Below are 12,340 nucleotides of genomic sequence, written 5' to 3'. Positions count from 1 at the left end.
GATGCGTTTCAAGGAGATCGATCGGTGACACGCAGTGCAAAAAAAAAAAATCCGGCTACAACAGAAATCCCAATTATCATTTCATGTATTATTTTTACCCGAACACAGATCTCAATTCATTGGAAACAAACGAGGATTGCTTGTAAGGTCAATGGCTCGCCCACTCACTGATAATACCCCCCCTCCCCCCCTCCATTACCATATTGGTTAGCGATGTAGCATTTCATGCAGGAACGTTGATTTTTCAGTCTGTGGAAATCGTTCGCTGACATATTTGTGCTTATTTTAAGGGCCGGTTCACTCACAAAAGGATACTTAAAGGTGAACTCCAACCAGTGCCGAGACAAGGTCATCTAACCGCTTGCCGACTACCTAACTGGGAATGTACGTCATGACTTCGGGTTATGGCAGCAGCTAGCTACCATAACCTCGGTGTCTTTATTTACAGCAGGCGGTCGGCTTTCAGATAAAAGTGATCCCAGCAGGGGATATGCCACAGGATCACTTTTATAGGCGGCAGCAGATGTGCCCCCCCCCCCACCCCCACCCACCACTTCCCAGTCGTTTCTGAGCTTACTGAAGCCGTTGGTAGACCCAGAACCGGTCCGGTGTGACAGATGGCTAGGCAGGAAGCCGAGTTAGGGCAAGATAGCCCCCACTCGGCTCTATGCTGTCAGAGCTGGGCTCAGCCCTTCCTTCTCTAAGCTGGCCGCTCAGCTGTTGGCTAACTGCCAGCTCCTATCTCTTTCCACAGTTACTCACCTGTTGATGATCCTGCTCGTGAGTCCTGCCTACATATCGTGTATAGTAATAATAATATGCCCTTGGAGGACCAGAGCGACCTCCAACGTCACTTCCCACTTCTGTTTCTCAGGCTTAAAGACATGTTTGTTTGTTTTTAAAGTCAAAGTGTCAAAAAGAACATTTTTTTTTTTTTTGCTTTTGAGGCTAAATGTGAGATCTGGGGTCTTTTTCACCCCAGATCTCTCAATAAAGAGGACCTGTCATACTTATTTCTATTACAAGGGATGTTTATGTTTCTATTACTTGTAATATGAATAAAAATGCTAAAAAAATAAATAAAGGGACAGTGTAAAAATAAAAAAGTAAAATAATAAATAATAATTTTTTTTTAATAGCTCCCCATCCCTCCAAGCTCACGCGCAGAAGTGAACACATATGTAAGTCGCGCCCGCATATGTAAATGGTGTTCATACCACACAGGTGAGGTATTGCTGCAATTGTTAGCGCAAGAGCAATAATTCCCGTGCTAGACCCCCTCTGTAACTCTAAATAGGCAACCTGTAAAATTTAAAGTGTCGCCTATGGAGATTTTTAAGTACTGTCGTTTTTCACCATTCCACAAGTGTGCGCAATTTTAAAGCGTGACATGTTAGGTATCCATTTACTTGGCGTAACATCATCTTTCACATTCTAAAAAAAAAATTTGAGTTCACTTTACTGTTTTTTTTTTTAATTCATAAAAGTGTTTTCTTTCCAAAAAAAATGGCGTTTAAAAGACCGCTGCACAAAAACAGTGTGACATAAAATATTGCAACGCCATTTTATTCTCTATGGTCTCTGCTAAAAAAAAAAAAAACATATATATTGTTTCTAAGTAATTTTCTATCCAAAAAATATAGATTCTTATTCGTAAAAAAAACAAATGTCAGAAAAAGGCATGGCCTTAAAGTGGCTAAAGCCAGAAAGAACATGTCAAACTGCGCACCCCCCCCCCACTCCCACCAAAATGTATGAGTATTATATGTGAGCAAAAATCCCCCCCCCCCACAAAAACACTGATCAACAATCTGCATGTTTACCCCCAAGCATAAATTCCCCCTCTTCCCTGTACAAATCCGCCCCCCTGCTGAAAGTCCCCCACCCAGCACAAACCTTTGCCTCCCCAATCCTCAAAATGCCCCCTCCCCTCCCAGAAAAAAAAATCACTCCTCCTAGCACAAATCCTCTACCCCTAAAATTTTCCCTCCTAGTACACATTTCCCCCCCCTCCCCCACTTCAAGTCCCCCCCTCCTAGCACTGATTCCCGCCAAATCCCCCCTCCCAGCACTAATTCCCCCCAAATCCCCCCTCCTAGCACATATCTTCTCCCCCCTCCCAACACAAATTCCTATAAATCACTACTCTAGAACAATACTTACCCCCTACCGCCACCCTAATTCCCACTTCCAACACAAATCCTCCCCACCCCAACTCACATGATACCACAGTGCCCAGGGCAGCTGTCCCTCCTGCCCACCCCTTGTCCCAGCCCTGACTCCAGCCTGTCCTTCAGTCTTGTACGGTTGTCCAGTCTCCTCTGCTGTGCTGAAAAGGCTTACGCTGATTTCACTGCACACTGTGAGCTTCTGACATTGCGTATTAGTAACTGCAGCAAATCAGATAGGGCCTGTCTCATTACCTGCCTGGAGGACATCTGAAATCATCTAGCTCTTCCTTTGCTAGCTTGGCTGTCTCTGGCCTGCCTCTTTTATCAACTAGATGGTAGTTCTTGCAATCAAATGTGGGTATTGCCAAGGGTGGCCTGCATGCAATTACAATCTAGGGGCATCCACTCGTTCACACTGACCTCCACCCATCAGGGCATTTTTATATTTGCATAACTGCTCCCAAGAGCCAGCCCACTGCTTGCAGAGCTAAGAGCTCCTGAGAGGAGTACGGAGGCAAGGTGCTGGGATGCTTTCAGTGAGCTACATACAGCGCAACCCCTCCCACCACTCATGATCTGCTGCATTGCATAGAGAAGCATAGCGACCAAGTAATGACATCACTGGGTCTAAAATATGGTATATAATACAAGCAAAAAGGTTTTAATTAGAAATGTCATTAACATGACAGGGGGGACACCCAATGTAAGGGGGCACTCTGATGGGTACATTGATGTAAGGGAGCACTCTGATGAGGACACCTGATCTAAGGCGGCACTATGATGGAGACACCTGATGTAAGGGGCACTCTGATGAGGACACCTGATGTAAGAGGGCACTCTGATGAGGACACCTGATGTAAGGGGGCACTCTGATGGGGACACCTGATGTAAGGCGGCATTCTGATGGAGACACCTGATGTAAGGGGGCACTCTGATGAGGACACCTGATGTAAGGGGGCATTCTGATGAGGACACCTGATGTAAGGAGGCACTCTGATGGAGACACCCGATGTAAGGCGGCAGTCTGAGTGGTACACCGGATGTAAGGGGGCACTCTGATGGGGACACCTGATGTAAGGGGGCACTCTGATGGGTACACTGGACGTAAGGGGGCAATCTGATGAGGAAACCTGATGTAAGGGGGCACTTTGATGGGGACACCTGATGTAAGGCGGCACTCTGATGAGGACACCTGATGTAAGGCGGCACTCTGATGAGGACACCTGATGTAAGGGGGCATTTTGATGGGGGCACCTGATGTAAGGGGCCACTCTGATGGGGACACCAGATGTAAGGGGGCACTCTGATGGAGACACCAGATATAAGGGGGCACTCTGATGGAGACACCTGATGTAAGGGGCCACTCTGATGGGGACACCAGATGTAAGGGGCCACTCTGATGGGGACACCAGATGTAAGGGGACACTCTGATGGGGACACCAGATGTAAGGGGCCACTCTGATGGAGACACCTGATGTAAGGGGCCACTCTGATGGGGACACCAGATGTAAGGGGCCACTCTGATGGAGACACCTGATGTAAGGGGCCACTCTGATGGGGACACCAGATGTAAGGGGCCACTCTGATGGGGACACCAGATGTAAGGGGCCACTTCGATGGAGACACCTGATGTAAGGGGACACTCTGATGGATAAACTGATGTAAGGGTGCACGCTGATGGAGACACCTGATGTAAGGGGGCACTCTGATGGGGACACCTGATGTAAGGGGGCACTTTAATGGAGACACCTGATGTAAGGGGCCACGCTGATGGAGACATCTGATGTAAGGGGACACTCTGATGGGTAAACTGATGTAAGGGGGCACGCTGATGGAGACACCTGATGTAAGGGGGCACTCTGATGGGGACACCTGATGTAAGGGGGCACTCTAATGGAGACACCTGATGTAAGGGGACACTCTGATGGACACACCTGATGTAAGGGGACACTCTGATGGGGACACCCGATGTAAGGCGGCACTCTGATGGGGACACTTGATGTAAGGGGACACTCTGATGGGGACACCTGATATAAGGCGGCACTCTGAAGGAGACACCTGATGTAAGGGGGCACTTTGATGGGGACACCTGATGTAACGGGACACTCTGATGGGGACACCAGATGTAAGGGGGCACTCTGATGGGGACACCAGATGTAAGGGGGCACCCTGATGGAGACACCTGATGTAAGGGGACACTCTGATGGGGACACCAGATGTAAGGGGGCACTCTGATGGAGACACCTGATGTAAGGGGACACTCTGATGGGTAAACTGATGTAAGAGGCCATGCTGATGGAGACACCTGATGTAAGGGGGCACTCTGATGGGGACACCTGATGTAAGGGGGCACTCTAATGGAGACACCTGATGTAAGGGGACACTCTGATGGAGACACCTGATGTAAGGGGACACTCTGATGTGGACACCTGATGTAAGGGGGCACTCTGATGGGGACACCTGATGTAAGGGGACACTCTGATTTGGACACCTGATGTAAGGGGGCACTCTGACGGGGACCCCTGATATAAGGGGGCACTCTGAGGGGGATACCGAATGTAAGGGGGCACTCTGATGGAGACACCTGATGTAAGGGGGCACTCTGATGAGGACACCTGATGTAAGGGGGCACTCTGATAAGGACACCTGGTGTAAGGTGCTTTGTAATGGTGCTGGAGAGCATCATTTTTGAAAAGGGGTGCTATGGCCAAAGTTCAGCCATACTGCTACTTTTTAAATGGGCCCCTTGTGAAAGCTGTTGCTGGAGTTCTACTTTAACTTTCCACCATATTTAAACCTCATTCACTGTGTCTTTGTAATCCCCCCTCCCATGTATCTGGTCTCTCGTACCATAATCTGTGCTGATTGGATAAATAGTTTTCTGCTTTTATTAGTTTGATCTTTCGCAGTGGCGTGGTGGTCAGTTGAATTGCAATTCGCCTGAGAGGTAACAATGAATGTTCCTCCAGAGGATGACACAGCTGAAGATTAACAAAACAATTACTTTTTTTTTTCACGGTCTTTATAGGATTGTAGAGGAGACTAAGATATTTTTATTGCTGTATCGATCGGCACTATATCAAGGTTAACCAGGGCAGTGCCTCCAGGCCCAGCACCTTTGTCAATTAATGTTTTCTGTATTTACGGAATATACAGCATCCTGTCCACGTTCTCAATTAAATATTGATCTGCAGATGTCTTCTTCCTATTGGCTGACCACATCCAGGACCGTCTTAAATTCAATGATTATGACTTGTATGCTTCTACCATTAAAGGGCTCATAGATGTTTTTTGTCACCAACCTGGCTTCGCTGACAGTCAGGTAGGGAGTTCAGGGTGTGCCTGCTAAACGATTACTATTTCTTCCCATCCAGTCCTGAAATTTACAGAGCTCTGCCCAACGGCACTGTCTTGTCTAGCAGGGGAGGGGGTCGGAGCTTTCTGTTTTAAAATATCACTTTCACTTACAGGTCCCCAGCCTGTGATTGAGCAAGGTAGGGTTATAAGCCCTGTCAGATGTATAAAAGTTAATGGGTGTGAGTCAGAGTCCTTTGAGATGGAGAGGGGTACAAGGCAAGGTTGCCCGCTTTCGCCCCTCCTATTTGTGCTCTCTTTGGAACCACTTTTAGCGGCAATAAGGGGAGACCCTGGAATAGAGGGGGTGAAAGTGGGAAAAGTTGAATACAAATACTCCGCTTTTGCGGACGATATATTATTGTATTTAAACAACCCCAAGACATCTATGCCAGAATTATTAAATCTACTAGACCAATATGGGGAAGTGTCAAACTTTAAAATTAATAGGTCAAAATCGGAGATAATGAATATTAATATTAGCAAGCGAGAGGCACAAAGTATGCAACAGAATTGGAAAATCCAGTGGAGGAGCGAACTGAAATATTTAGGGATAAAACTATCAAAAACAGAAAGGAAAATGTACCGCTGTAACTACATTCCGTTATTAGATGAGATACAGGCAGAATGTAAAAGGTGTAGTTATAGACCACTATCGTGGTTGGGGAGAATAAACTCATTAAAGATGATAATATTCCCTAAGATCCTATATAGGTTTCAGATGCTCCCAATACCTTTGTCCAATGTATACCTATCGAAATTAAAAACCATCCTAATGAAATTTATCTGGAAAAATAAAAAAGCTAGGGTGGCCTTCGCGACACTTCGACAACCAAAAAATAGGGGTGGAGTGGCAATGCCAGACGTGCAGACTTATTATGAAGCAGTTGTAGTGTCCAGAGTGAGTGAATGGAGTAGAAGGGATAACACAGAGAAAAGATGGGTGAGATTGGAACACGAATTATGCAGAACAAAATTGGAGAAGCAAATTTGGAACCCACCACAGGAGAGAAGTGTATTTTTGGAAGGGAACAACATTACACGAAACACGTTGCGGATTTGGGATAAGATATATAGGCAATTTAATGGGAAATACAATTCACCACTTATAGCGTTAAAGCACAATAATTTTTTTTTACCAGGGTGTCAGGAGATAGGAGGAAACTGGGTCAAGGAAGAGGTAAAATTAAAAGATGTAATGAAAGGGGAAGGGATAGCACCATATCACGAGTTGGCACAAAAAAAAGAGATGATGATAATTGATGAGTGGAGGTACGCACAGCTTTCAAGTTTTATTAAAAAACTCCCCCCACAGATTAGAACAGCGGAAGATTTAACTCCTTTGGAACAATTATGTTCATTAAAGACATCAAAGAAAATTGTTTCGAGATGGTATAGAACGCTGGTGGAGGGAGTAGAGCTGGGGGTACCTGTGTACATCAAAAAATGGGGGAGGGAACTAGGAACACAACCAGATAACACAATATTAAGGAAAATATTTAAATTAGTGCATGGCTCAGCGGTAGATGCTGGAACTGCGGAAATGAGTTTCAAATGTATGACGAGATGGTACTACACCCCAGAGAGGAAAAGTAAATTTCAGCGGGATGGTGTTAGGGAGTGTTGGCGGGGATGTAAAGAGTTGGGCACGATGACACATCTGTGGTGGAGTTGTCCAAAAATAGAACTGTACTGGAACCAAATCCTAGCCTTCATTAAAGAGATTACTAACAAAGAGGTGAAAGCTGATCCCTGGGTAGTGTTATTCCATGGGACAAAAATTGGGCTCAGACAATATAAGGAATCGGTGATTCCCCATTTGCTGAATGCAGGTAAAAAACTAATACCGAAAAAATGGCAAGAGAAGGAGGCCCCGTCAATGTGGGAATGGGTGGATGCGGTAGAAAAGACCTATAAGATGGAGTGTTTGAGAGTCAGCTTGGAAGAGCGGAGTAATACACCAATCATAGAGAAATGGAAGTGTTGGGCAGATTTTAGGAAGAAATGGCTCATCTCAGAGGGGTTGAGAAAGCCCTAAAATAGGTGTAGACAAGATACAACAAAGTACAAACTAGATAGAAATTAAAACTCTCACAGGGAAAACAAGATAAGGTGGTCCACAGATAGGAAGGAGGGGGGGGGGGGGTCGAGGTAAGAACTAGAAGGGGGATAAGATGGGAGTGTGATACCGGAGGGATGATATGGTTATTATGAAGGTTGTTAGCCTGGCATTAACACTCTCAAAAAAAAAAAAAAAAAAAAAAAAAAAAAAAAAAAAAAAAACTTGCCACTATGATGTGACTGCATGGAAGGGACGCTGAGCTGTAAGCTGAGGTGGTCCCATGGTTATTAAATTGATTTCACTGAGTGGTTAAGAAGCAAAAAAAAAAAAAAAAAAAAAAAAAAAAAAAAAAATAAGCCCTGTCAGATTTTATTTTATTTTTTTGCCACCTGTGTCCCATTGTGGAGATTTCCCTTCACTTCCTGTCCCATAGCCAAACAGGAAGTGAGAGTAAATCCCTGCAAATTAAGGGAATTCCTAAGGGACCCCCGGGTCCCCGTTGGAAGATTTCACCTCTTTTACTTTTCTGGGGACAAAATTTGGGATTTTATTTTGGCTTTCACTTTCAATGATAATGGAAAAAAAATTTAAAATTTGAAAAAGTGGCAACCTTTAGCCCCATACAGCCAGTTTTTCAGTTATGAATGAACACATTGAGTGGTTGGTACAGATCACTCAATGTGTTCATTCAGGAAAGGAAGGAGCTGGTAAATATGACATATTTACCAGCCCCTTCTCTCACTCTCCATCTTGAAGGATCCTATTGTGTGTTTGCAACTGCTGGCGGGAAGGAGAGGAGGGATGCCAGCATCACTGCAGGGTGGCGGGGAACAAAGGGGGGCCTAGGCAGCAGGGGGAAACGTATGGTGCACAGGGAGGGTGATCAGTGTGGCAGGGAGGCCAATTACTGGAACCAATCCCCTGTATGGCTCTCTCTGTAGCAGCTGAAAGCCAACAGCAGGGAGAGGCAAAGAAGCGCCCACCATGCCGCGATTTAAAAGGGACATACCTGTACACCCATTTGCCAAGCTGTGCCATTATTACAACTAGGGATGCGCCGATATAATTTTTACTAAGAGTACGAGTACCGATACTTTTATTTTAGTACTCTCTGATACCAATTACCGATACCTACCGCAACTGTTTTGTTTTCGCTTCAGCTGTCACCAATGGTACAAAGTATTGAAAAGTTATTTACAAATGAAAGAAATAGATTTTTTTTAATTTTGCACTTTTTCAATGTGAAATGTGTAAATATATGTAAATATATATGTGTAAAAATATTCACTAACAAAGCAAACAAAAAAAAAGTTTTAATTGTTTATCGTTTATAAAATATACGTGAAAAAAAAAGCAGGAAAATAATTAAATGGAGGTGAATAAGGAGTAAGTTAAGGGTTTAGAAGGCGTTAAACAGAGGAACATTTGTTCATCCCTTTGATCTGCAGATGAAGAAACAAAAAGATTCAAAAAGAAACAATGTTTCTTTTTATTTTAGCGCTGAGCAATGTTGTTAATAAACTTTGCCGGCTGCTGTTTTTTCACAGCTCCATTTACCAGACTTCTTTAACACTTCAGCTGTCAACAGAGGAGACCCACTGACAGCTCAAAGAACCAAGCCTGAAAGTTTCAGGTATTGGTGCATTTGCTCGAGTACCGATACTTGTGCAAATACTCGGTATCGGCACCAATACCGATACCGATACTAGTATCGGTGCAACCCCAGTGCCGACATACATCGTTGTGCGCTGGTTGGCTAGTGGTTAAAGACATTCACCTTCTCTATTTGTAAATCCTAGAGAAAATCGAAAATTTTTGGTTGTCACCAGAACAGGAGTAGAGGGGAAAACTTCCAATGGGGACAACCCGGGATTCCCTCCTGTAGGAGGAATTTCCTCTCACTTCCTGTTTGGTGGGAAGGGAAGGCAAATCTCCCCAATGGGTCACAGATGGTAAAAAAAAAACAAACAAAAAAACCTGACAGCGGTTACAACTCTTCCTTACTCAATCCAAAACGAAAAAAAAAGTTTTCCCTAGAGTTCTACTTTAATCACCATGAAATGTGTCAAGGCAGATGTTGATTGTCCTGACACTTATTAGAACTGAAGAAGTGGCTTGGATAGGCTACAAAACCACTTCAATATTGTCCAATTAAATGTATTAAATGACTACCCAAGGTATACCTGGATGGACGAGAACCTTCACAGTTACCGTTGGGACCGTTCTTGGACGTCAAGGACATTGGCATTGAGTATGGGGTGGGTAGGATGGAGGTGGCTTCCAGCAGCTGCGGTGTGATATTTACGCACATCTCTTTTCCCATGGCCCCGCTCGTCCTCCTTTCACCCGCTGTGTGTGGGAGGAGGGGAACGATAGCGGTAAGGTCCGCTCTCCACATTGATCTTCCACGAGCAAAGATGAAGCTTTCTCAGCGTGAAAATTCCATATTACAACCTTCCCCGATATTCAGCCACCGCGCAGAAGACGAGGAGAAATAATAATGTATTTCTGGCCTCAGAGAGGAAACCGCAGCGTACCGGAAGGCCAACATCTATTCGGCTATATAAAGGCACACTTTAGCCCTTCTATATGTTATTTCTGAAGTTAGAAAACCTATTTTTCAGTTCAGCTTGTTTAACCACTTCAGCCCCGGAAGGTTTTAACCCCCTTAATGACCAGGCCATTTTTTTTTTGTGATACGGCACTGCGTTACTTTAACTGACAATGGCACGGTACCCAAAAAAAAAAATTGATGTCCTTTTTTTCCCCCCACAAATGGAGCTTTCTTTTGGTGGTATTTGATCACCTTTGCAGGGTTTTTATTCCCGCTATAAACAAAGAAAGAGCAACAATTTTGAAAAGAAAAAAAAAACAATATTTTTTACTTTATGCTATAAAACCTAACAAATAAAAAAATTTTAAAAATCACATTTTTCATCACTTTAGGCCAGGGGTGCCCAACCAGTGGCCCGGGGGCCACATGTGGCCCGCAGAGCCCTCTGATGTGGCCCGCGACCTCCTGCCCTGGGATAGAACTGAAAGAATACTGTTATTAAAGGTCAGTTTATTGCTAAAATCACAATACATATATGGGCATATCTTTTCTGCAGTGGTTACTGGGCTGCTTTCAAACTGATCCGCAGGTGCACTGAGCCATAGACTTCTATTATTACCTGCGAGTTTGGTGAGCTTTCTGAAAGTGCACCAAACCTGCAGAATATAATAGAAGTCTATTGCAAACTGCAGGAAAGCCAAAGGTACACTGTGTTGCACAAGTGTAAACCGCAGCGCATGAGTGTAAAAGCAGCCTTGGACCCCTTTCACACAGTCAGTCCGACAGTCAGACCAACTGGACCCTCCACTCATCTCTAAGTAGTGGCAGACATAAACCGACTCGTGTTCTACCTCCAATACGATCCGCTAAAAAAGTATCGTGGGCTGCTCTGCAGAGCGGACACGGACATGCCATCCACCCGCTCCGCTCATTGTGGCCCGCGACCATTTACCAAGTCGCTGAAGTGGCCCTTGATATTCAAAAGGTTGGGCACTCCTGCTTTAGGCCAATATGTATTCTGCTACATGTTTTTGTTAAAAAAAAAATCCCAATAAGCGTATATCAATTGGTTATCGCATCTACAAACTATAGGATATTTTTATGGCATTTTTTATTTATTCGTTTTTTACTAGTAATGACGGCGTTTAGTGATTTGTAGCGGGACTTTGCGGCAGACAAATCAGACACCTAACTGACACTTTTGACACTTTTTTTGAGAACCGGTGACATTATTTTCACTGTCGGGGCAATAAGGATGTGGCGTTCTCTTCCACAATTGGTGGTGGCTGCGGGGAGTATGGATATTTATAAGGGATTCTTGGACGTGCATCTTAAAGAACACAACAAACAGGGATATGGGAAATAATTATAAACAATGACACAGGTTGAACTAGATGGACTATTGTCTTTATTCAACCTTACCTACTTTGTAACTATTACAGTGATCAGTGCTAAAAATATGCCCTGTTACTGTACTAATGACACTGGCAGGGAAAAGGTTAACATCAGGGGCGATCAAAGGGTTAAATGTGTCCCTAGGGGGTGCTTGCTAACTGTGTAGGGGATGGTCTGATTGGGTGAAGACAGAAATTGGTGTTCTTGCTTAGCAGGAACACAAGATCTCTATATTTTCCCCTGTCGGAACAGTGATCTGCCTTGTTTACATAGGCAGATCGCTGTTCTACCTTTCTGGGGAATGATCCCAGGTGGCCGGCCGGACATCAGATCCACCGGACCTGCTGCTTGGCTCCCCCTCTGTCCAATCAGCGAGCTCCCGGTGTCCATTGCACGAAATTACATACAGGTATTTTGTTTCACACAATAGAGCCGACCTGCCGCAGTACATCTGCGGTTGGCAGTTGGGAAGGGGTTAAAGTAGATGTAAACCTTAACTGTGATCTTTCTTACAGTTCAGTGCTGCTGTTCTACCGGTGCCTCTTTGCAGCTACTTTATGTCTATGTGACTCCAGTGATGGGCGTGTGGTATTTCTTAGGGAGGATTTCCTGATGGTGACAACCGTGGACCATGCCTGGGAAGTCTGTGTTGTGGTCTCCTTTGGCGGCCTACAGTATATGACAAGGTGACAACAGGGAGACAAAGCGTTAGAAGGGGTGCCAGATCACCAGAGGATAGCAAACCAGGGAGTGTACTTGTACAACATGGGGGGGGGGGGGGCCGCACAGGATCAAGTCAACAGG

General features: G+C 44.7%; 1 protein-coding gene across 2 annotated transcripts in view; it reads left to right on the top strand.

Moving 5' to 3' along the window:
• ZBTB7C (zinc finger and BTB domain containing 7C) overlaps window positions 1–12,340 on the top strand; it is a 140,657-nt gene that overhangs the window by 106,885 nt on the left and 21,432 nt on the right. The window lies entirely within an intron of this gene.

Source organism: Lithobates pipiens, unplaced genomic scaffold (genome assembly GCF_037356315.1).
Source record: "Lithobates pipiens isolate NorthernLeopardFrog02 unplaced genomic scaffold, aLitPip1_a1.2 Scaffold_3, whole genome shotgun sequence".
Lineage (NCBI taxonomy): Eukaryota > Metazoa > Chordata > Amphibia > Anura > Ranidae > Lithobates > Lithobates pipiens.
Note: the sequence above shows the minus strand (reverse complement) of the source record. Positions and strands in the feature narration are given on the sequence as shown.